This window comes from Taudactylus pleione, unplaced genomic scaffold, assembly GCF_031769625.1.
Source record: "Taudactylus pleione unplaced genomic scaffold, aTauple2 ptg000381l, whole genome shotgun sequence".
Lineage (NCBI taxonomy): Eukaryota > Metazoa > Chordata > Amphibia > Anura > Myobatrachidae > Taudactylus > Taudactylus pleione.
In genome coordinates, this window is record NW_028284782.1 from 2,117,145 (window position 1) to 2,142,306 (window position 25,162).

Here is a 25,162-nt window from a genome sequence, read left to right on the forward strand (position 1 = left end):
CCTAGTTTTTCAAACTGCCATCCTGTCTGCCACTGCAGTGTCACTCCTAGATGGACCACGTGTTTGTGCCGCCCACTCGTATCTCTTAGCATAGTCAACCAGCTACCTCGGTGCAACCTTTTGGATATAAAAACACTATTGTGAGGTGTTCAGAATAGACTGGAAATGAGTGGAAATTAAGGTTATTGAGGTTAATAATAGCATAGGAGCATAAAAACCCACAAATTCTGTGATTTTAGCTGTTTTTATGCTTTTTTTTTGCCAAAAAATCCAGATCCAAAACACAAAACCCAGAACCCAAAACACGGAAGAGTGGTTTTGGCAAAACCAATCCAGATCCAAAAAACGAAGAAAGATCCAGATCCAAAACCAAAACACAAAAAGTGGCCGGTGCACACCCCTAGATTTCACACAGGTGAACTTAATTTCACTAATTATGTGGCTTCTGAAGGTAATTGGTTGCACCAGAACTTTTGAGGTGCTTCATAGCAAAGGGGGTGATTACATATTCACATGCCAATTTTCAGAATTTTATTTATAAAGATTCTTTTTTATATATATTTTTCTCATTTCACTTCACTAAATTAGACTATTTTGTGCAGATCCATCACATAAAATTCAGATTACAACCTGTAATTTATTTATTTTAATTTAACAAAAAAGGTAAAAAGCCAAGGGTGTGAATACTTTTGCAAGGCACTGTACTTGAAAGTAGACAAGATTTAGCAGTCCTTTAATATTTAATAATATTTATTAACATAAACAAAAGGAAAGACAAACCGTTACCAAAAAAAGAGACCATATTATGAAGGAAATGAAAAGATTAAACTAATTGCATTGCCTGCAGGGAATACATATCAGGTAAGTCACCCTCTGCAGCACAGTTACAGAGGGAACAGAACACTGCATGGCTGCATATGCTGTGCTGAGAACCTGCACACAGAGGCCCCGATTCAGAGCCGGACGCTCTGACAGAGCGCTCGCTCTGAATCAGGGTCGTCTCCAATGGGAACGCCTTCGTCTGGGCTGCCACGCCCCTGGCACGCCCACCAAAGGGGACGTGCTGTATCTCAACATCAACAGCACGCCCCCTTTGGTACGAGACCCAGAGCGACTGTTTGCCCGTCGCTAGCCAGGTCTCGCGCATGCGCACGACAGAGCCGGCTCTATCGTGCGCACTGGGCCACCATCGACCCGCTTGCGAGCGCTCAGCACTCGCAAGCGGGTCTGAATCAGGCCGAGAGGACACTATAGTGCACATGCTGTGCTGGGAACCCACTACACACACCACTGAAACCTGCCTAGGGAGAGGCAATGCCAGTCCTCACCTGCCAAGTTATGTGCACCCTCTGCACGGCCATGAGAACCCTGAGTGCCGTCATTGTGGACAGCAAGCTTCATCTTTCCCCCTGCACTGTGGGGGCGTGGTATAACGACAAGCAGCCAATCGTGCTGCGCAGAACACTGCTGACCACAGCTGAGCTGGGCTGGCCTGGCACCTTGGGTGCAGGAGGTGGCCCAAGCCCCATAGCAGCCACCAGTGGCGTAACTAGGGTATTTGGAGCCCAGGGCAAATTTTAAAATGGAGGGCCCCCCCACTATGTGCACGCACCGCAGACGTACGCAGCGAAAAATGGGCGTGGACACAAGGGGCGTGGCCACTAAAAAATGGGGCATGACATGCCCCTTTCTTGTCACTGGGGACATTTCTTTCCATTTGCACCTTAATGCAGGCCCCCAGTAGTCCCCCTTATATAGTACCCCCAGTATACAATGCCCCAGTAGTGGTCCCTCTTATGCATGCCCCCAGTAGTGCCCGTTATACACTACCCCCAGTAGTGGTCCCCCTTATGCAGCCCCCGATTAGCTCCCCTTATACAGGCCCCCAGTAGTGATCTCCCATATGCAGTGCCCCTTACACAGTTCCCCCTGTAGTAGTCCCCCTTATGCAGCACGCCATTAGTTCCCCTTATACAGTGCCCCCAGTAGTGATCCCCCATATGCAGCCCCCCAGTAGTGATCCCTATATGCAGTGCCCTTTATACAGTGCCGCCAGGAGTGATCCGCCCTTATGCAGGCCCCCAGTAGTGCCCTTTATGCAGGCCCCCAGTAGTTATCCCCCCTATGCAGTGCCCCCTGTAGTGGTTCTCCATTTTCAGTGCCCCCTGTAGTGGTTCTCCCTTTTCAGTGCCCCCTGTAGTGGTCCCCCCTGTGCAGTGCTCCCAGTAGTAAGCCCCTTATATAGTGCCCCAGTAGGAGTGCCCCCAGTAGTGGTACCCCCCAATGCAGTGCCTCCAGTAGTAGTCCCAACTATAAAGTGCCCTTTATATAGGGGCTGCCCCAGTAGGAGTCCCCCTTGATGCAGTACCCCCTGTAGTAGTCACCCCCAATGCAGTGCCCCCAGTAGTATCCCCCCAGTAGTAGTCCCCAGTAGTGGTCCCCCCCCCAATGCAGTGCCCCCAGCAGTGGTCCCCCCCAATGCAGTGCCCCCAGTAGTATCCCCCCTAGTAGTGGCCCCCAGTAGTGGTGGTCCCCCCCCTCCCTATAAATATACACGGGGGAAATGAAACAAATAAAATAAAATTCTTACCTGAATCCACGCTCCCGCCTCCGTCTGCACGTCAGTTTTCCTGGGCTGGCGCGCTCTGCATTATGGGAGAGACGTCATGACGTCTCTCCCATTACCCACTGCAGGAGCCAGAAGGGAGCCGGCTCTTGCAGTGGGCGCTGCGGCTGCAGCAGTCAATGAGAGTCTATCTGACTCTCATTGGCTGCTGTTTAACACACACATCGCCGCCAGCGCTGGCGGTGATGTGTGTGCAGCAGCAGCCAATGAGAGTCTGTCTGACTCTCATTGGCTGCTGGTTAACACACACATTACCGCCAGCGCTGGCGGCGATGTGTGTGTTAGCACAGCCTGAGCCCGCCTGCCTGCCACCCTCCTCCTGGCGCTATTGGGCAAGCGCTCAGGGGGAGGGAAGGGGCTCAGCTGAGCAGCACAGGACCGATGCTGGGAAGCCTAGCGCTGGTCCTGTGTAAATGTGTAGTGCTGACCGCACTCACTGCAGTTAACACTACACTGGCTAACTAGGGCGGGCCGGTACCGTGGCCAGCGGCGTACCCCCGCTCCGCCGGTCCCATGGCACCCAGGGCACGTGGCCCGCACTGCTCTAGTTACGCCACTGGCAGCCGCACCCCTGCAACCTACGGTAGTTATACCAGTGATCATAGCCAAATCACTTTTCCACAGGGCAAAGGCAGATGGTTTATCATTTGATTTTACACTTTCAGCAAAGCATTTCTAATAGGGATGGGTATACTAAAAAAACGTCCATTATTATTCAGCCTTCAGTGGACCCTTAACTAATGTGTGATTACCTCTTCTCATACACAAGGTATGATAAAAATGCACGATATGAACGATAACGATATAGATCATATCGTTATCATTCATATCGTGCATTTTTTGGCCCCTTTCAACCCCGTAACGACCTGCGAGGCGCTGGCACGTGTGGACAATATCGATTTCGACCATTGCCGTGCATGCAGACCAACCTGGTTGATATCAACCAGGTTACATAGGGACCTGCGGGTCAATAAGACCCATGACCCACCTACCCCTGAAGCCAATTTGTATAGCCATGTCAATTAGTGGGACACCTCCCACATCCCAAACCAGGAAGTGTATGTGTATATTAGAGGGGATGCCCATGGTCCCTGCACAATGGTTCAGACTACAACAGTAGGTTAAACTTACTAGTGCCACCAATAACCAATCTCCCCAAAGGGTATTAAAGAGACAAGCCTGTAGCAAAATAGAGGGGTTGAAAGCCTCAGCTCCGCCAACTGGAAGTGCCATGTATCACTGCAGGAAGTGGCAAGGCAGACCTAGCTAAGAAAACAAAGTAGGACATTGGCTAGCGACATAGCGCTAGAGTCAGGGACGCCCCACAACTGCTGTAATACTGCACAACCTCAGCAGAGACATCGGAGCCTATCATACCAGCAATAGAATAGACAATATAAAGAATATATGTAACACAAAGGCCCAGCATCCCCCATAGTGGGAACCAAATCACAAATCGCAATTCACACAGTTGCAAAATTAAAAATAGGTGTCTAACCATTACAAATTATGATAAAAAGTCTAATCAAATCGGCTCAAAGGGAAGGGACACGCCCACCATAATACCATATGTAGAAACCATTATTTATACAAAAACACATATAGTTAAAAAAGAAACAAATAAACTATAATTCTAATAACAAATTGCGGAAAAATAAACAAAATGACAATAGAAAATCTAATAGAAAATCTACACAGTATATGTAGAAAAATCACTAAGTTTGTGCCAACATTGTCATCTTTACCCAAAAAAATATTATATGGATAGTACTCATTCAGGCCCCTTGGGGCCACGGTGTCCAGCTTAAAAAGTTGCCTGAATGAGTACCATCCGTATAATATAAACACACACACATACATATACTGTGTGTGTGTGTGTGTATATATATAATATATATATACACTTTTATATTTACATACTATGAAATCCTAATTAAATCTCCCTGTGGCTGTTGTTGCCAAGTGGCCCACCTTGCATATGGCGATACTCAAATGTGGATGCACAGTGTACGCAACGTGTGACGCATACGCAATACCTTCCCTTATTGTAACACCACCAGTATGTGTAATAGTCGCCATCTTCGTATCAAAACACAATGTGAATTACAGTGCAATATATATATCACAGTATAATAATCTTAGGTGAAAACAAGTGAACACACACACCAGTTTCTGTGGTCCAACACACAAAGGTAAATATTGTATTAAAAGGATATAACATTATTATCGCAAGTTATACAGTGGTATAAAACAATTCAGGAAAAAGGTCAGAGTTACAAACCAGTATACATACATTCGCATGCACTCCCTGGATCCAGAGTACAGTTGTCACCAGATGACCGGTAGAATACAGCTGCTACTCTGTGGACCAGGGGAGCCTAATTTATACAGTTAAATTATGGGTGTGTATAATAGCAGGCTGTGTCTTCTTCCATTAGTCCAGGGGCAGGATGTTTCCAGTTCACTGTGGGTCATTGGTTGGTTCAAACAGTAGGCGATGCCTAGGCTCAGGATGCTGTTGCAGATGTTCACCTCTGGGTTCCGGCTGAAAAGCTAGTTCAAATCAACCATTGTTATATGCTATATTAAACATAAATTCGGCATTGCTAATATCTGCTTGCCGCAATGTGCGACAATCTATTCACAACCAACAGCTTACTGCTAACACAATTCTGTACATTATGACCCCAAACACGATGTTATGTGGTCCTGTCCCTGGACTATATGTATAGCTGGTTTTCTTCTCTACAATTCTCTACATTTGTACTTTGGTGTAAACCATTGGTTGTATGTGTGACTACTATGTGTAAATTATTGAGTAGGAGGTAGGTTTGTATTGAGTGAGCCACGAAAGCCAGGATATATATAATACATTGGACATGTCACTATTAATTCTAATATAAATGTCTGATCTGTACTATATATACATCTTGAATACAACTTATAGTAAAATGTACAGATAATGGCATGCACAGGGTGTGTCAAACAAAATGCAGTCAGGAGCTACAATTAAAGATCTGCATATCCTTAGCATTTTGTATGGTATCTGACCTTCTTGTTTTTCACCAACAAATTCCAGTTGTCTAAGCTAACAATTGAAGCAAACATACGGTATTTACACTCCCAATCAATCCAAGGTCTATTTTAAAAGTTTTTGGACAGAACAATCTGATATTGTGTTTTAGGCCTATTTGAAATGTAAACTGGGATTTTGTTAAAGTCTGAAATATAAGGCATATTTTGTAGTGTATTTAATATTTATTACTTCAACAGTCCAAACCTTTGATAGTCTCCATAAACTATCAAACCTCAAAAAAAACAAAAACAAGTAAATACAAACACTAATTGATAACTTAGGTGTGTATATATATATATATATATATATATATATATATATATACACACACATTCCTATCACTATCTGATCATCATTTCAATTGTCGGATCATACGCCAAATCTGCCACATTTTCAACACTGCCCCTCCTCAGGCTCGTTAAATTTGTATTTCTGGTTGCCCACTTTTGCCGGGTCACAATTGGAATACATCTGAATATCAGGCCGATAAGTATGATGATACCTAGGATACAGAGTTGAAGTTTCCCTACATTCACCACCATTTCTTGTGCCCACTCTCCTAACCCAGAGAACCACTTGAGTGGGTTCAACCAGTTGACCCATCCAGTTAATTCCTTGCCCACGGCCACTAAAGTGAGGTTGTGCTTCTTCCTAAATTCCTACTTCAGCTGCAGTATTTTATCCATTTTCTGCTCAATCACCTCCTTCGGATCATCCATACTTTTGGTGATATAAGTGCAGCATTTTACTCCATACTGCGTTGCTAATGTTACACAGTATCCACTTGTTACAGCCGTGACATAGTTCAAAACCATCCTGTGTTGCACAAGCTCTTTCTTGTAGGCTTGCAACTCCCTACCAGTAAACCTGAAGGTGTCATCATACATCTCAGTGATATTATCAATCAAATTCGCCAACACTTGGATGTACCTATAATTTATAACTCCTCTGGCCATACGGGTGATATCTAAGACGATGAGAAATTGAATCCCGGTGGATTCCTGGATCAAATTTGAGGCTAAGGGTTCTCCCCTGTCTATGAGGTGTCTCTTATAAATGTGTTCATAATGAGTATGGGTATAAGGAGGGGGAGAGTTGTAGTGTATTTCTACCATTTTATCATGTGTAAGGGTCATGATTTCTGGTAGTACCCTTCCGAGATGGCATAAACCTTCAGAGTTCGGAGAGAGCCACTTGTACGCTTTACTTCCACATATGAAATACACCATCTGGGAGAACATAAGGAACAGAATGCATCATTATCATTGAACACATTATTTTGACAAAGAATCCTGTCCCCATCTCCCCCATTTGACCAGTACACGTTTCCGGTTGTATAATATTTGCACAGTACCCTAGTGATACTTTGCCAACCATTACTTTGTCGTATCTACGCGTGTACCTATACACTTGCAATAATTCTGCGTACAACTTCAGAATCGATAGGCTCATTATCAGCTCTGTGTGAATAGGTCATTGTCTGATTGTTCCAGATCACCTCCCAATTTCCTGGTTTTCTGAAATTGGTGAGGTTTAAACATACCAGGGATCTATCTACATGGTACTGGTGGAGCTTAAGACTTGGGGGTCTAGATATATTATATTTTCTGTCCACCAGTCTCCCCCCATGTAATTCAAGTACCTCTGCTAACTTTAATGGGTATGGCACTAATCCCGAATTACTCTGTCCTTGAGGTACTTGTGAGCACACCCAACACTCCGTTTGGTTGAGAACCTTACCCACTAATGAGTGGTAATCACTCAAAGGGTGTCTGTCAAATTCGACATTACTACTTGACTGACATCTTTGGATGCACTCATCCTCAATTATGGCTTGCAGTACTTACAGATACAGTATTCCTCAGACAATAGCCCATCACACTGTCTCCGGACTCTGTGACGACTAGACCTCTTACTTATTCCAGCTTTGATCAAAGTGATAGACTGATCCTGGGATTCTACTAAGTTCTCGTCTTCTCCATCAGAACCACCTCCAGACCTATACTCGACTTCTCGGGGGCTCTCACAAAAACAAAATGTCCTGATGAAAATAAAAGTTAAAAGGGAAAACAGGAACAAAACAATTCTTGATTGAAGACACTCCATCTTGAAATAACAGTCCTCCAATAACTCTCTGATACGCTCAGGTACAGTTCAATAGTGCTGCCTTTCAGTCCTCCCAGAACAGGTTCTCAAGCGATATTAGTGTGGATTCACCTTTTTCTACTTCACGAGTACTCTCCGGGTTAGCGACCTTCTTGCAATGGGAGGAGTGGACCCAAGTCTATCTCTTGGCTACTTTCAGTGATGTCGTGCTGGTCAACAAAACATGGTATGGTCCTTCCCACCTGTCTATTAGGCAACCTGAGTGTAGAAAATTTCTAATCATAACATAGTCCCCTGGTTCGATATCATGACAGTTAGTGTTTGGTAGGTCAGGTATCGCCAGCTTCAAGTTTATTTGCTGATTTCTCAACTGCTGGCTCATCCTGACAAGGTATTGTACTGTCACTTCATTGTTACACTTCAAATCGTCCTGGGGATCTATCATTATGTGTGGCTGTCATCCAAAACGGATTTTGAAGGGTGATAGGTTAAGTGGGGATCTGGGAGTGGTTCTGATGCTATACAATACTAGTGGCAGTGCCTCTGGCCACAATAATCCCGTTTCAGTCATCACCTTGCTCAATTTGTTCTTAATAGTGCTGTTCATTCTCTCCACCTTCGCACTGACTTGGGGTTGGTAGGGAGTATGAAGTTTACTATTAATGCCTATAAGCTTACACATGACCTGAAAGACTTCACCAGTAAAATGGGTACCCCTGTCACTTTCAATAATCTTAGGGATACCATATCTACACACAATTTCTTGTACAATTTTCTTTGCGGTAAACACGGCAGTATTTGAAACAGCAGGGAATGCCTCTACCCAGTTCGAGAATACATCAGTGCACACCAATACATATTTGGAATTCCTACAGGGTGGTAACTGCATGAAATCGATTTGTATTACCTGGAAAGGTCTGTCTGTACGAGGAATATGGGATGGCTCTGTTGCTTTCTTGCTCGCCTGAGAAGAGAACCCTGGCACACTCCAGTAAGCTCTTACCAATTTGCACATACCTTCCTTACCCAAATGAGTCAGACCATGTGCCGCCTCAGCCAAGCTTGGGAGATATGCTCTGGGGGCTACTGGCTTACCTTGTCTATCTCTCCATAGTCCTGAGGAATCTTGGCCATAACCATTCGCCTTCCAGACCGCCTTCTCCAGTAGGGAACACAAATCTCGTATTTCAATTAATTTCTGTGTGTCTATGGTATGAAATGTCATCAGTGGTGTATATGTTTGTATGCTGGTGCTTGCTGCCTGTTTAGCAGCTTCGTCTGCTCAGCTGTTACCAAGTGAGACCGGGTCTTGGTTGTAAGTGTGAGCCTTACACTTGATAACAGCCACTCTGTCTGGTTTCTGTATGGCCGTCAGCAGTCTTTTAATGTGTGACGCATGCGCTACTGGTGTGCCAGCTGCCATCATGAAATTTCTGAGGCGCCATAGGGCCTCGAAATCATGCACCACTCCGAAAGCATATCTAGAATCCTTGTATATATTAACTGACTTATCCTCTGCCAACTCACATGCCCTGGTCAGGAGCTACCAGTTCAGCGACTTGTGCTGAGTGGGGTGGCCCAAGGGGCTCAGCTTCTATGATACCTTCGTCATCTACAACTGCATATCCGGTGCACAGGTCTCCTGAGTCCATCTGTCTGTGACAACTACCGTCTGTATAGTACGTAAAGTCTGCTTTCACTAACGGGTTGTCACTTATGTCAGGTCTCGCAGTGAAGGTCTCATTTAAATATTCCATACAGTCTTGTGTATCAGTATCTGTACTAAATCCTCCCACCAGAGTTCTCATCCTCCACCCTTTGTGCATTACAAGGCACACTAGGCAAATATGTTGCAGGATTTAGTGTATTGCTCCTTTTTATGGTGATGTTTACTAGTGCCATCAGTGAGAACTCCCATTTCGTAAACCTTGCAGATGAGACATGCCTGGTTTGTGCTGAATTTAGCAAGGCTGATACTGCATGAGGTGTATGGACTGTCAAGTCATGTCCTAGCACTACATCTTCACTTTTACTTACCAGCAAAGCTATTGCAGCTACACTTCTTAGGCAAGTAGGGAGAGACCGTGCTACAGTGTCCAATTGTGTACTGTAGTAGGCTACTGGTCTGCTGGCATCACCATGTCTTTGTGACAAAACGCCTGCCGCACACCCAGCAGACTCTGTACTGTATAGGTCAAATGGTTTCTCATAATCGGGCATTCCCAGTGCAGGTGCTCTTGTCAAGCACTCTCTTAGTTTCTCAAACGCCAGCTCGGATTCTTCAGTGTGAGAAACTTTTTCGGGTTTGTTTGAGACCATTTCCTGTAGTGGTAATGCTAAAATAGAGAAACCTGGAATCCAATTCCGGCAACATCCACACATTCCTAAGAATGTACGGATTTGTTGCTGGGTTTGTGGCAGTGTCATGTCATGTATGGCTCGTATTCTGTCTGTGGTCAGATGTCTCAGTCCTTGTGTCATGCAGTGTCCCAAGTATTTAACCCTTGTCTGGCACAACCGCAATTTATTCTTTTGAAACCTTGTGTCCTGTCTGGGAGAGATGAAACAGAAGCTGTTTAGCGTCTGTCAGTGAGGACTCAAATGAATCAGAACATAACAACAAGTCATATTGTATCAGGACCGATCCATTCTCTGGTTGAAAGGATTGTAAGCAGTCATGTAAGGCTTGGGAGAAAATACTTGGGCTGCCAATTAATCCTCGGGGAGGCGGATCCAGGTGTACTGCACTCCCCTGTAGGAGAAAGCAAAGAGGTACTGACTGTCAGGGTGAAGAGGAACAGAAAAGAAAGCGGAGCAGAGGTCAATAACAGTGACATAGGTAGAGGTGGAAGGGATCTGCATTAGGATGACAGCTGGATTAGGTACTATGGGGAATTGGCTCTCAACTATTTTGTTTACCCCTCTTAAATCCTGCACTAACCTGTAGCCCCTCCCACCACTCTTTTTCACAGGGAAGATGGGACTGTTGGCTTTACTGGATGTTCTGACCTGCATTAAATGCTGCGGTAGACGTTCATTGACAGGATACACCCCTAACTCCACCTCTGGTTTCAGAGGGTATTGTGGGAGCTTTGGAGCTACTCTACCGTCTTTTAATTGAACATCTACTGGAGCTACATCTGCCATCAATCCAATGTCTTGTCCATCCTTAGTCCATAGGAAACCAGGTATTTGTGAGATCATTTCCTCTACCTGCGATGGACATGAATCTAGAAAGGTAGAATGCAACATTAGTCTTTGAGGAGTATCTAACATATCTTGCACTTCCTGAGCGTGATTTCCAGGGATATCTGAAAACACACCATCAGGTGTACAATATATTATACATTCCATTTTACACAAGAGATCTCTGCCGAGTAAGTTAGTCGGGGCTGCTGTAGCCAAAAGGAAAGAATGTTTGGTATGCAGAGGCCCAATCGTAACTTCTGCAGATTTAGTCAAAGGGTAATGTTGCATTTGTCCCGTTACTCCCATTGCCGAAATTGTTTTATCCATAGTTATTAAACCTAGCGAAGATATTCTAACAGATTTGGCCGCCCCTGTATCCGCAAGGAAAGTTTGTCTTTTACTGACCACATTAACTATGACCTCCGGTTCTTCTTTAAGGTCTCTAGTCAATCTAATCGGCTGTATGACACAAGTGTGACCTAGTCCCTATTGTTGGTTTATGTTTTCCTGCAGAATATTGGCAGCTATGCTATGTGGGGGTACTAACTGTGATGGTTCGGAGTCCTGCCAGTCTCTCCTGGGTGGGTATCTATGTGTTTCCCCTCTATGTAGTTCAAAGTCCCTCTTATGGTTTTCATAATCTCGTCTAGGTGGCTCATAGTGTTTTCTATGTGCTTGGTAGTTATGTCTAACTGGTTTGTTCGGTCACTGTCGGATGAAATGTCCCTCTTCGTTACACCTATGACATTTGCCTCTCTTTACTCCTTGTTCCCCATATGTGTTATTTTGTAGTGGTTGTGTGTGTGTGTTTTCCAGAGCCTGGATACTTACCGTCATTAGCCTCTCTGCTCTTTCTTCCTTGTGCTTACTTATGTTTTTATCATGTTGGAAGGCAGATTCCCTAAGGGCATCTACAGTTATACCCCTCAAATTGGGCAGTGAGGTTTGTACCCTTGTTTTCAAAGATTCTTTAAATCCATCCATTAGTACTGATACGGCTACTTCCCGGTGACGTATATCATCTTTTATGTCGGCTACCCCAGTATATTTAGCCATTCCTTGTAATGCCCTTGTAAAATAATCCATTGCGGTCTCATTATCTTTTTGTTTTATAGTAAAGATTTTCTTCCAGTCCACTGCAACTAGGAAGTATGTGGCCAGTTGGATTGTTATTTGCCTTACATTACTTTGGTTGTCTGCATCAGATAAAGATTTGTCCTCTTCCAGTCGACAATCTTCAATACATTTTTGGATGTCGATACTGGTAGGAAGACAAGCTTTCAGCACTATCCACCAATCTTTATTAGTATGCTCATCAGCATTACCCAAGTCCTTGATAAAAATTTTTGCAACCCTTCAAATCTTTTCTGGGGTCTGTAAAATCTGTGATAATGGACCGCAATTCGGACCTAGTCCAAGGGCAATACATGTCTACATTTGTAACAGGAATTACCCCATGCCTGTCCGCTTTCCCACTGGGAACTGTTATTGTGCGAACAGGGTATATTCCTGCTACTTCACTATTTTCCAAATTAATTCCGGGCCTTACCGTCTCAGTACTATGGATGGCACCATACTTACCTGCTTTGCTGGTCCCAGCCACTTCTTCTGCATCTGCTGAAGCCTCTCCTTTACTTTGGGAATATTGCCCTTCTTGGAAGCTGAGAGCATGAGAAATGGCCGAGACCAGGGTATGGTCATCATCTCTTCCTGAATAAAAACTTTCCAAATTAGTTAGTACAGGGTATAGGTTACAGTTATTTTCATTTTTTGTAGTTATACTGGTTGTAACTCTTTCTCCTCCCACATATGGTGGCGGTGATGCACTTGCTTTCACTCTTTCTAAAGTGACAGTTTTCTGCTCCTTACTCATTTCTCTTTGAATTTCCCATTCTCGTTGCCACAAGTTCAGACAATTATGTTTCATCCTCAAATTGCGTGATTTTAACAGGCGTATTTGATTTTGTACTATATGTAATGGATCAACAGGGGTAAGTGCGAGCACTCTGAGTTAGAATTATGGATATGGTTGACCAATGTTGTTTGTGATGCCAAAGGTCTAAGTCATGGGCATACGTGAGATTAATGAAATGGGGCGGGGGGGATTGGGGGAGAGATGGAATGTGTAAATCCTGGGGCGAACCACCGTGTAGACTGTAGGTAGGGTGTTCACTTAAACATCAGTTCAGTCACTTTGTAATCCCCCCCAAAAAAACCTAGGTCAGCAATAACTTGTGGCAGTATGTTCTTATAAGACCATCCACTGGTCTTTCTATGGACAGTTATTAATGGTATGTGATAAGCAAAAAAAGTTCCCTTTTGTCCACTGGTATAATGTTCGGTCTCCCGGCTCGCCTCCTCAAACGTTGCCCATATGCAAAGAAAAGGAGAACCAGAGCATCAGGTGCAGGCAGGCAAGAGTGGTGTAAAATATGGTGTATTGGTAAGGACTTACCCAGATTCTGCCGCGGTTCCGCTAGTTCACCTGCAGTCCTTGCTCGACGGTCCAATGTGTGTGGGTATGGGGGTGGCTGTCAGTCCGGCTAGACCATATATACACTATTACATGGACTCAATGGGAGTGAAAATAAAGTTTTTATTGCCTGTCCACATACAAATTGCTCCTTGTGGTACAGGTATATAAGGGTAATATAAAAATGACAAGAAACACATTCACTGGTGATGTGAAGGTTCAAGGTTAAAAGGTGGGTCGCTGTAATGTCCCCAACGCGTTTCGTCCCCTGTAGGGACTTTTTCGAGGGTAGGTGGTCTGGAGGGCACAGTAACTGGCTTTAAATACCTGCATTTAGCCCCACACGTGGTGAAGATTAAACCACTTTCGCGCTCTCCACTGCGCGTCAGTCACGTGACTAGAGTGTGCCTGACCTAGTACACAACGCGCTGACTGCGCATGCTCACTGTAGTGAGAGCGGACATTTCACTTTAGGTGATATTATAATACATTAAGGATCAATATATCTTACCAAAGACCAAGTAACTCAATGCAACCTTTTAAACTTTCCAAGTTTATTCCGGCAGGAAGGATAGCAGGATCATACATTTACATCTACTATGATCCCATATCACAAGTTAGGAGGTTGGGATTTGATTGAGGACTTTACTGATTATCATTATTGGAAGAGTTCCCCTTTCCCTTTCCCCCCCCTCCTCCATCTCCTCCATCCCCCCCCTCCCCCACGTTCTGCACGGCATTAGACAGAGTATCATATTAGTATGTATCTTACATCAGTAGATAGACTGATGCATTGTTAATGAGAACTAGCAATGAGGTATATACACATGTGATTACCAGGAACATCAATGTGATTAGCTTTAAAGTGTACAGTGTTCTTTCACTGCAAACACGTCTCTATAGCAGGATTACATTACAACAAGTCCTACCCAAAATGGCCGCCCACAGCATACAGACAGGGGAGACCAATTCAACTCTATTACTAACTGGGAGACGTACGGAACACCCTGATCACCCTACTTCTTTAGGATACCGTAGGGGATTCTTTCTAAGTACTCCCATAGAACTTCTTCCCGTCAATATGCAACTGACCGTTCTACAACAGGCAACGCATATAGCGGGGGTACCTACCTACTTTGGTTTATTTCCACTAGAATTCCGGATGGGAAACGTCACCAACCCATTCAGTGGACTTCAACCAGGACTTTTCAACCGAGAGAATCAGTGAAATTTCCTTTCTTTTACACAGATCACGCTTGCATATTATACTCTATGCATATAATACACAAACGTGCGGTCCAATCGCAAGACACACAGTTACTGGTTATCTATGTGTCTTCAATTACAGAGGCAGTTTAACTAGGACATGCCCCCTGCACCTGAGGTCTGAATAAGACAGCCTCACACCTGGAAATCGATTTCAAATAGGACACATTTCCTGCACCTTTCAACGTGTGGTTGCGATCCTTACACGCAACCGGAATCTCTCTTTGTTCAGCGTTTTACTGCAGTACCTTTCTGGTTCACACACTTATGCAATTCTCTTTCAACTGTTCACACACAAAAGAAACTATATTTTCTGTACAGAAAAATCACTTCACAGAAACAGTACTTTCCCAGAGGTTTTACACTTTGTTGTAAAATATTACAGTAATCCTGTTCAAATCGGATAGTTATTTTTGTCAATATACATATATATATACACATTCATTTTTTAATGTATTAACCCATTGCTAATAGTGCTGCAAATTTACGCACTCTCAACCGTACTTGCATTTCGCACCGCTTGTGCATCTCTACGCAATCCTATTCAAAACGATAGTTATTTTTGTCAATATACACACACATATATATATAATATATATAGATAGATAGATACATTAATTTTTTGATGTATTAACCCAGTGCTAATAGTGCGGCAAATTTACGCACTTTCAACCGTACTTGCGTTTCGCGCCGCTTGTGCCTCTCTATGCACCCATGCACGTACTGTTGCCATGTGTGTGTCTGTGTACGCATGCACGTGTATCGTTGCATGCCTGTGTACAAAACTATCACACGTTAACAATCAAATCTGGCAATAAAATGTAAACTGTATTCTTATTGCTGTTAATGATTGGTACTTTTATATGCTTCCACGTTCCCCATAAGCACCGGAAGTTACCCAGGCGGACAACTTCCGCTGCATGCTACCTAAATGTTTAGGCATGAACTGAGCTTTTGTTATCTCACTATGCGTAATTTCACACCAACAGACCAAAAAAAAAATAGCTTTTCTTTGTTGTCCCTTGGTTCGCACCAGCACCTCTGAGACTATACAAGACAGACGTGGTTTAACAACATTAGATAGTTTTAAAACAAAAATTGTTTTACCTTATAGTGACACGTCTCCACCCTTTGTTGTAAGACCAACATCTGAGTAGTCCTGTTAGTCCGCGAGTGTGAGATGGACTGGACAGAGGGCCCAACTGTGAAATCCTAATTAAATTTCTCTATGGTTGTTGATGCCAAGTGGACGCACCTTGCGTATGGTGATACGCAAATGTGGATGCACAGTGTACGCAACGTGTGACGCATACGCAATACCTTCCCTTATTGTAACACCACCAGTATGCGGAATAGTCGCTGTCTTCATATCAAATCACAATGTAAATTACAGTGCACTATATATATATATATATATATATATATATATATATATATAATCTCACAGTATAATAATCTTAGGTGAAAACAAGTGAACACACACACCAGCTTCTGTGGTCCAACGCACAAAGGTAAATATTGTATTAAAAGGATATAACGTTATTATCACAAGTTATACAGTGGTATAAAACAATTCAGGAAAAACGTCAGAGTTACAAACCAGTATACATACGTTCACATGCACTCCCTGGATCCAGAGTACAGTCGTCACCAGATGACCAGTAGAATACAACTACTACTCTCTGGACCAGGGGAGCCTAATTTATACAGTTAAATTATGGGTGTGTATAATAGCAGGCTGTGTCTTCTACCATTGGTCCAGGGGCAGTATGTTTCCAGTTCACTGTGGGTCATTGGTTGGTTCAAACAGTGGGCGATGCCTAGGCTCAGGATGCTGTTGCAGATGTTCACCTCTGGGTTCCCGCTGAAAAGCTAGTTCAAATGAACCATTGTTATATGCTATATTAAACATAAATCCGGCTTTGCTAATATCTGCTTGCCGCAATGTGCGACAATCTATTCACAACCACCGGCTTACTGCTAACACAATTCTGTACATTATGACCCCAAACACGATGTTAATATGTGGTCCCGTCCCTGGACTATATGTATAACTGGTTTTCTTCTCTTTCATATACTTGTACTTTGGTGTAAACCGTTGGTTGTATGTTTGACTACTATGTGTAAATTATTGAGTAGGAGGTAGGTTTGTATTGTGTGAGCCACGATATATATAATACATTGGACATGTCACTATTAATTCTAATATAAATGTCTGATCTGTACTATATATACATCTTAAATACAACTTATAGTAAAATGTACAGATAATGGCATGCACAGGGTGTGTTAAACAAAATGCAGTCAGGAGCTACAATTAAAGATCTGCATATCCTTAGCATTTTGTATGTTATCTGACCGTCTTGTTGTTTTTCTGCAGACCAGAGACAATTACCGCACCGGGTTTATTTGATCACCAACAAATTCCAATTGTCCAAGCTAACAATTGAAGCAAACATACGGTATTTACACTCCCAATCAATCCAAGGTCTATTTTAAAAGTTTTCGGACAGAACAATCTGATATTGTGTTTTAGGCCAATTTGAAATGTAAGCTGGGATTTTGTTAAAAGTCTGAAATATAAGGCATATTTTGTAGTGTATTTAACATTTTAGAGTTCGACAATACATATATAGCATTCCCGCTAGGCTGTTTCTAAAGGGCAGAAAGCACCATGACCTCTGACGCGGTGCCCCTGTGAAACAGCCTGCAGGTTTTGTCCCCACCAGCGGGTAGGGAAAATGGCGGTGCAGCGGTCACTGCCAGTAACTGGATGCCGGGCACCAGGCATCCATACACATTGACCACAGCACTTGGGAGCTGCCCAGCATGTCCTTAAGTGGCGGGCACGCACTCAAAAGTGACGAAAATGGGATGGGGTCATAAAGACACGCCCCCTTTTCATTGATCGCACCCCCTTTCGGGCGCGCGTGCACAATTGCCCTTTTTCTAGGTCTGACGCCCTGCCCGGCGCTGGACCTAGAGTGAATACTACATACATATATACATAATAACACACACACATATATATATATATATATATATATATATATATACACACATACATACATACATACATATATATACATATTAGAAGCTGCTGGTATAAGGCCACCTTCAGGGACTTATGCAGGTATCTAATGGGAGGTGCTTTATATAGCTCTAACACAGATAGATTGGCAACCAGACTATTGGTTGTGCACGTGTGATGTAACATCACTCTATACAGTCATAGACCATAATCCGGGTTTACAGGCCATAGAACATGTCCTCACGATGGACACCAAACTACACATAGACCAAAGAGATTTCCTTATCACAACTATTCAGTTTATACTTCAACACAACTACCTCTGGTTTGACAATCAATTTACAGACAGACGAGTGGCACCACTATGGGGACCAAATTCGCGTCAAGCTATGCGAATCTCTTCATGAGTACATGGGAACAAAATACCATCTGGTCTCAATGCGGGCTTGACGCGAATTTGGTCCTTTGGCGGCGTTACATTGATGATGTAATTTTCATCTGGAAAGGGGACGAATTGTCCCTACAGGACTTTATAACCTACATAAATTTGAATAACCTCAACCTGATTTTCACGGCAGAATACAGCCGCAGCCAAGTAAATTTCTTGGATATTACCATCTTTTTCCAAAATGATGTCTTATAAACAAAAAGTTATCAAAAAATAGTCGATGTAAATAGCTATATTCTATCATCTAGCGGACACCACCCCAATTGGATAGTCAACATTCCATTAGGTCAATTCACCCAGGTCAGATACAATAGTACCCAAGAGTCTGACTATAAAGAACAAGGGAGCAAAATGAGGGACCAATTTCTAGCTAAAGATTATGATCCCACACTGGTAGATAATGCTTTCCAGCAAGCACTTGCATTAAATAGAGAACCATTATTAGCTCCTGAAGAGACTAAACACTAGGCAAATTTGGATAACAAGTACAAAACCTGTATGGTCACCCAATTTAGCAGAGGGGCTAATCCATTGAGGAAAATACTGCAGAGACACTGGCTTGTCCTCCAACAAGATGTACAACTTAAAAATTTCCTTCCAAGCAAACCGAACCTGGTGTTTCGGAAGGCACCTGACCTTAACCGTACTCTTAACAAGAACCACATTCCACCGAGACTACAGATACAAAAAGCATTAACTAATCAGAGACCTCAAGGAGGTTTTTTCCACTGCAGACATTGCAAAATGCAGAATGAGCCCCATAACCACCAAAGGTATAACTTCTTTTACATCAGCAAGAACCAATAAACAATTCATTATTTAGGAGCATATCACATGTGACACAAGATTGGTCATTTACTTAGCAGAGGGAGAACCACTAGGAAACTACCCATAAGAAGTGCTGAACATGTAAGGAATATCCAAAATGGTTGATCACACATAATTTGTCAAACCATTTCAAGGTGGCACACAACGGTAACCCCGTGGGTTTAAGACTAATAGGATTAAAAACCCTTACACCAAACTGGAGAGGGGTGATCTAGAAGTGAGATTAAACAAAGAAGAGCTAAAATGCATCTTTACACTTAAAACACAGAGGGCCTGATTCAGAGCCGGACGCTCTGACCAGAGCGCTCGCTCTGAATCAGGGCCCTCCTACCTAAAAATGGAGCGGCCTCCTGGCCGCTCGCATAGCTGTGGGTGACCACCCACAGCTTATGCGAACGGCCAAAATGATGGTCGCGATGGTCAAGACCATCGCGACCATCGGGCTTGCGACGAGACCCTGTGGTAGGGTCTCGCTGCCGCAAGCCCAGGAGTGCTTTTGGCACTCCCACTGACATCACTTGTGATGTCAGTGGGGCCGGCTCCAGACGGAAGGAATTCCCATGGGAACGCCTCTGTCTGGGCTGCAATGCCCCCGGCATGCCCACCAAAGGGAGCGTGCTGTCAGTCACCATCGACAGCACGCCCCCTTTGGTGCAAGACCGATAGCGGCAGCTTGGATGTCGCTATGCGGGTCTCGCGCATGCGCACGACGAAGCTCCCTCCGTCGTGCGCATGCGCATTAGGGCACCATCGACCCGCTTGCGAGCGCTCAACGCTCGCTAGCGGGTCTGAATTAGGCCCAGAGCCCATTAGGCCTCAACATCGATAACGAGGTAAAATCCATTATAACATCATAAGATTACATACCATTAGTCGCATTACTACTGGTTAAGTTAATTAACAGAACATCCAGCATTAATTGGTTAATTACCTTAGAATAACTACATAATGGGTTTAGGCCCTCATTCAGAGCCGTACGCTCTGAGCAGAGCGCACGCTCTGAATGAGGGCCGCCCTCCATAATTATGGAGCGTCCTCCTGGACGCTCGTATAGCTGTGGGTCACCACCCACAGCCTATACGAGCGTGCAGTTTGATGGCCGCGATGGTCTTGACCATCGCGACCATCGCCACTGCGAGCCGGAGCCTGCGGTTGAGGTTTTCAACCGCAAGGCCCGGAGTGATTTTGACTCTATCAGAGCCAAAATCACTCCCACTGACATCACTAGTGATGTCAGTGGGCCGGCTTTTGACGGTAGGCGTTCCCTTGGGAACGCCTCCGTCAGGGAGGCACGCCTCCGGCACGCCCACCAAAGGGGGTGTGCTGTCAACCAGCATCGACAGCACGCCCCCTTTGATCAGACACAACGAGCGAAGGAAAGTCCATCGCTCGTCGCGTCTGGCGCATGCGCACGACGGAGCTCCCGCCGTCGTGCGCATGCGCAGTGCACAACATCGACCCACTTGCGAGCGGACAGCCGCTTGCGAGTGGGTCTGAATCAGGCCCTTAGTGCTCAAATTGCACACCTGGTTTTATGCACATTACTTATGTGTGACAAGGCTATTAATTGAGCCATGCAGTAGATTCCATAGGAGGCTGCACAAGTTAAACAACTTTGGTCAGGACTTGATTATGCATATTGCATATGTTGCAGCAGACCTCATCCATTAATATCCCAGACTATAGACCATTCCTATGGGATACAGGGCATACCCAATATAAATACACCCAATGCAGATATACGCCCAGGTGCCATTACGTCATCATGGGTGATGCTATATAAAGCACCTCTCATTAGATACCTTCATACGTCCCTGAAGAAGGCCATTATGGCGGCTACGCATTGGACACATTGGACTACGTTTCCAAGCACACCCCACGCCTCCACTTCCGCATTCGGCCTCCTGCATGAGGCGCCACACATCCAGCCGCATGGGGTGTAACGAGGCACGCCCCCGGATTGCATCGCCACGGACCAGTCTCCCATGAAGGGAGTCGAACGACCTGTGAGAGGCAGTGGACGGCGGAGGATCACGTGACCTCACGGGATCATGAGACTCAGACCGCCCTGCCGCTACAGGTGTTATCTGATAGAAGATTCTCAGCGGTTGTACCATCCATCTCGCAGGAGCAATGGAGAAGGGAGCAGAAGATAAGGGTAAGTTGTCAGACTGGAGGGCACGGGACACCACCCCTCCAGAGCGCAACACCCCAGACTTGTGTACAGCAGTTCTGCAGACATTTTTTACATATATATTTCCTGTTTATTGTATTTTGCATCGTTCACATACCCCTGGACTGTATACAACCTTCCGGTTAGGAAGGTGAACTTGGACCAATCCTGAACTATATCACCCCTATTTTTTCACCCATCCCCTTCCCCTCATCCAAATTCATGTGCCCTTTTGTAGATTCAGTGGGAGCAGGGTAGTACTGTGACTACCTACAGATCCCATTTCTGTCTGCTATTTACACCCATCCCTATAAAATAAATAATTTTCAACATTTGAGTTATACATTGTGTCTATTGCACAAACAACTTTCTGTTTATGTCCTGATGAAAAGGCCTATGCGCCTTGAAACGTCGACACATGTATTTGTTATGATGTCATTTATTTAATACATATTGACTTTATTCATCAATTGGAATGCCGCTTTCCTTTAATAGTGCTGGGTGTATACTCAGGCCTAAAGGATTCCTTCATACATTCATTTTTAGGATGGCACCTGCTTTGTAGCCAGATTCTCCTGAGTGCTGGACAAATTCTACTGTGTGTGTACCGTATGTGTGTGTGTGTGTGTGTGTGTAAGTATATATATATATATATATATATATATATATATATATATATACATACACACACAAAACTGAGCATTGAAGAAGGTTCCTACCTGCAGGTTAGTGCTGCTGTGATCATCAGGCGGGGGGTGCTCCTGTGATCGTGGGAGGGGCACTCACTGAGAGAGGGGCTGTTGTGATCCAGGGAGGGGGGGTACCCGCGTGGGGGGAGGATGCTGTTGTGATCGCAGGAAGAGGGGGGCACCCATGGGGGGTGGCTGTTGTGATGCCGGGAAGGGTGTACCCGCAGGGGGGAGGATGCTGTTGTGATTGCAGGAGGGGCGGCACCTGTGGGGGGAGGGGCTGTTGTGATTGCAGGAGGGGGGGAGGATGCTGTTGTGATCACATGGGGGGGCGCGAGGTTGTTGTGATCGCGTGAGGGGGGGCGGATGCTGTTGTAACCGCAGGAGGGGGGGGCATCCATGGGTGGAGGGACTGTTGTGATCGTGGGGGGGCCACCCACATGGGGAGGGGCTGTTGTAACAGCGGGAGGAACTGTTGTGACCCCTCCACCAGTGGAGGGGCTATTGTGATCGCGGGAGGGGGGGGGGCACGGGCTGTTGTGATCGCGGGAGGGGGTATTGGTGCTCTTGTGACCCCTAGGGGGTGGATGCACCTGTGATGAGCAGCAATAGCTCCGTCTCCAGCCGGGCAGACACTAGATTCCACCTATCTCTTTGGCGGCCATTTTGGGAGGGATTTTTCTATGTTATTTTATCACTTGGTTCAGGAAGGGAGATATGTGACTGCCAGAACGGCCCATCTTGGCATCGGCCCTTCTGGCATTTGCCAGAACTGCCAGATGGTCAGAGTCCGGCCCTGGATATAACCCAGGAAACAACCAGATGCCTGTTAATACCCATCACACCTCACAATTGTGGCATCATCACTTGCCACTTTGACATCACTAGGTGCCCTGTGGCAGAGGGACACTTATGTATCTCAGGCAGAACAGTGGGGTATTATAGTAAATACAATGTGATGAATACATGCCAGTAAATCAAAGCACATAATTGTGACGAACAGAAATATGCAATGTTTGTTGCACCGTGCATACATCCCAATGACATTTGTACTTAGGCGAAACTGAGGGGTGGTCCGGGGGTGCACAGGACGACCATTAACCCATTTCCGCGACATACCATTAAGTCAGCAGTGCCACGGGCGCTGTTTCACTATGTTATTTTTACACAACAGGTCTGCCAGACACGAGCTGTGATTGGCTCGCGGCGGCACCATGTTTGAAATGCCACCGGTGTGGCGCCGCTGTTTCACCGTGCCTGACTTGCTGCAGTGCAGCAGGTACATTTGTTTATACCCTGCCCCCTGTGCACCAACTGTCCAGCCAGTCCTGCCCTGCCGCCCCCATCATAGTCTAGTTCTTTTCTGCCTTTGTGCCCCCCCCCCCCCCGGTCCAGCCTTCCCTGTCTGTCCTGTAACCCTCCATTAAGGTCTAGCCTTCTACGGCCCTAACGGTGTGTAGTTTGTATATTCTCCCTGTGCTTGCGTGAGTTTCCTCCGGGTGCTCCGGTTTCCTCCCACACTCCAAAAGTATACAGGTAGGCTAATTGGCTCCCAGCAAAAATTTAACCCTAGTGTGTATGTGTGTGCGTGTACATGTGGTAGGGAATATAGATGGTAAGCTCCACTGGGGCATGGACTGATGTGAATAGCCAAGCGCTGTGGCATATGAAAAGATTGTGGCTCTCAAAACCACGCCCCCTATTTGAGTGACCACACCCTTTTTGGGGGAGAGCGCAAAAATAATTCCCTTTTCTCTAATAGACACCCTGCCCCATGCAACTCTAGATTATATATACATAATATGCTGAAACTGGGACCACCCATTACCAGATCTCTAGTTTCGCTATGGTCAGTGATGTAGTGTAGGGTATAGAGGGGTCAGTGATATAGTTTAGGGTATAGAGGGGTCAGTGATGTAGTGTAGGGTATAGAGGGGTCAGTAGTGTAGGGTATAGAGGAGTCAGTGATGTAGTGTAGGGTATATAGACAGTCAGTGATGTAGTGTAGGGTATAGAGGGGTCAGTAATGTAGGGTATAGAGGGGTCAGTAATGTAGTGTAGGGTATAGAGGGGTCAGTAGTGTAAGGTATAGAGGGGTCAGTAGTGTAGGGTATAGAGGTGTCAGTGATGTAGTGTAGGGTATAGAAGAGTTAGTGATGTAGTGCAGGATATAGAGTCAGTAGTGTAGGGTATAGAGAGTCAGTGATGTGTAGGGTATAGAGGAGTCAGTGATGTATAGAGGGGTGAGTAATGTAGTGTAGGGTAGGGTATAGAGGGGTCAGTAATGTAATGTAGTGTAGGGTATAGAGGGTCAGTAATGTAGTGTATGGTATAGAGGGGTCAGTAGTGTAGGGTATAGAAGCGTCAGTAGTGTAGGGTATAGAGGGGTCAGTAGTGTAAGGTATAGAGGGGTCAGTAGTGTAGGGTATAGAGGTGTCAGTGATGTAGTGTAGGGTATAGAGGAGTTAGTGATGTAGTGTAGGATATAGAGTCAGTAGTGTAGGGTATAGTTGAGTCAGTGATGTATAGAGGGGTGAGTAATGTAGTGTAGGGTAGGGTATAGAGGGGTCAGTAATGTAATGTAGTGTAGGGTATAGAGGGTCAGTAATGTAGTGTATGGTATAGAAGCGTCAGTAGTGTAGGGTATAGAGGGGTCAGTGATGTAGTGTAGGGTATATAGACGGTCAGTGATGTAGTGTAGGGTATTGAGGGGTCAGTAATGTAGTGTATGGTATAGAGGGGTCAGTAATGTAGTGTAGGGTATAGAAGCGTCAGTAATGTAGTGTAGGGTATAGAGGGGTCAGTGATGTAGTGTAGGGTATATAGACGGTCAGTGATGTAGTGTAGGGGTATAGAGGGGTCAGTAATGTAGTGTAGGGTATAGAGGGGTCAGTAGTGTAGGTTATAGAGGGGTCAGTGATGTGGTGTAGGGTATAGAGGGGTCAGTAATATAGTGTAGGGTATAGAGGGGTCAGTAGTGTATGGTATAGAGGGGTCAGTGATGTGGTGTAGGGTATAGAGGGCTCAGTAATGTAGTGTAGGGTATAGAGGGGTTAGTAGTGTATAGTATAGAGGGCTCATTAGTGTAGGGTATAGAGGGGTCAGTGATAAGGTGTAGGGTATAGAGGGATCAGTAATGTAGTGTAGGGTATAGAGGGGTCAGTAGTGTAGGGTATAGAGGGGTCAGTGATGTAGTGTAGGGTATAGAGGAGTTAGTCATGTAGTGTAGGATATAGAGGAGTCAGTAGTGTAGGGTA

At 44.9% G+C, this 25,162-nt stretch overlaps 1 protein-coding gene and 1 pseudogene across 5 annotated transcripts in view; one reads left to right on the plus strand and one right to left on the minus strand.

Annotated features, from left to right (window-relative positions):
* The window catches only part of LOC148507812 (mitochondrial ornithine transporter 1-like), a 119,649-nt gene that overhangs the window by 32,965 nt on the left and 61,522 nt on the right, over window positions 1-25,162 (plus strand). For 3 of the 5 annotated variants that reach the window (XM_088445477.1, XM_088445475.1, XM_088445479.1), the window contains exon 3: window positions 17,117-17,198. The exons of the other annotated variants lie outside the window; for them this stretch is intronic. The gene's annotated coding sequence lies outside the window, so the exon portion shown is untranslated. The remainder of the gene's footprint in view (window positions 1-17,116; window positions 17,199-25,162) is intronic. 5 annotated transcript variants of the gene reach the window in all.
* LOC148507814 (uncharacterized) lies at window positions 11,484-12,924 on the minus strand (annotated as a pseudogene).